This window comes from Empidonax traillii, unplaced genomic scaffold (assembly GCF_003031625.1).
Source record: "Empidonax traillii isolate 1590-97213 ecotype Southwest subspecies unplaced genomic scaffold, ASM303162v1 scaffold13:size3042203, whole genome shotgun sequence".
Taxonomy (NCBI): domain Eukaryota; kingdom Metazoa; phylum Chordata; class Aves; order Passeriformes; family Tyrannidae; genus Empidonax; species Empidonax traillii.
The window spans coordinates 1844479-1845723 of NW_020955206.1; the positions used below are offsets into that span (position 1 = coordinate 1844479).

General features: G+C 44.7%; 1 protein-coding gene across 1 annotated transcript in view; it reads right to left on the reverse strand.

Annotated features, from left to right (window-relative positions):
- Positions 1-1245, reverse strand: part of CRISPLD2 (cysteine rich secretory protein LCCL domain containing 2) — a 38898-nt gene that overhangs the window by 30254 nt on the left and 7399 nt on the right. Inside the window, exon 2 of the mRNA XM_027890755.1 lies at positions 979-1140. The gene's annotated coding sequence lies outside the window, so the exon portion shown is untranslated. The remainder of the gene's footprint in view (positions 1-978; positions 1141-1245) is intronic.

A 1245-nucleotide genomic window follows, 5' to 3' on the forward strand; every position in this document is an offset into this window, starting at 1 on the left:
TGCAGCTGAGGCATCCAAGGACCTGTGGAGCTACACCTGGCACAAGCTGACAAGGCAGGAAAATGCAAAAATCAGCTTGGGATATCAGGAGAGCATCTAAAACAGCAAAGCAGAGGGGAGTTAGCATTCTAAATCAGCTTCTAAACTGAGTTAGTCTGGGATCAGCTTCTAACCTGAGTTAGCCTGAGACCTAGGATGAGTTAGCCTGAGATCAGCTTTTAACCTGAGTTAGCCTGAGATCTAGGATGAGTTAGCCTGGGATCAGCTTTTAGCCTGGGTTAGCCTGGGATCAGTTTCTAACCTGTGCAAAGAAATCCAGTGATAAAACCACAACATACTTAAAGCACTAAACTCCAGCTGCCCATCTCTCTACCTGGGGTGCACACACTTCAAGCCTTAAAGAACTGTGTTGGCTTCCAAAGAAAAGCAGGATGACAAGTTCCTTGACACAGGACAATTTGAAACAGTGCATCAAACACACCATAAATTCAGCATCTTCAAGCCCACGGGCCAAAACATCTGGATCTTCCATTGCAATCCACTCCCACGGAACCCAAGTGGGTGAGTTTCTATGTAAAAGCACTGGTAACAGATACCACATGTGGTGACACTGAAATTCCCTTTATACAGGACTTTTAAAGCAGAGTGGTAGAAACTCTGGAGCACACTGGTGTGCCCACAGGCATCAGCTCTTAGACACTGCTGCAGCATCCCTTGGATATTTTCTGTTTGCATAGAAATCCACTCCTGTGCTTGCAAACTCCTCCCATTCATTCAAGATTAATGTTTATTAATCTTACATTAACCTCTGCAGATCATACAGTAAGGGAAGCTCAGACAGTATTGTGCTATTTTATACCATCCAGGCAACTTTTTGGAGAAGTTACTAAAATTGTGCCTTCTTTAAAAAGTAATTTCTTGCACACACCCCCCACCCCAAACCACATTTCAGAAGCAGGGACCAAACTTTACACTTACCTTACCGAGTACTTCCAAGTCTCCAGGTAATTGCAGCTTCTCCAAGCCTGTTTGTGGAAAATAAATTATGTATCTGAAATATTCAAACAAGGAGGAGGGGAGAAGGATGGAACAAGCCTTGGGAGGTGCGAGATGTGCAAGGTCTCAGCTCAGCAACTCATACTACCAAGTGCAGTCTCACAGAGCTCCCCAGTGGTATTTATGCTCTCCAGGCAAAGAGGACAAGCATGGATCATCCAGGGTTTGGCAACGGGTGTGGAGTAATAA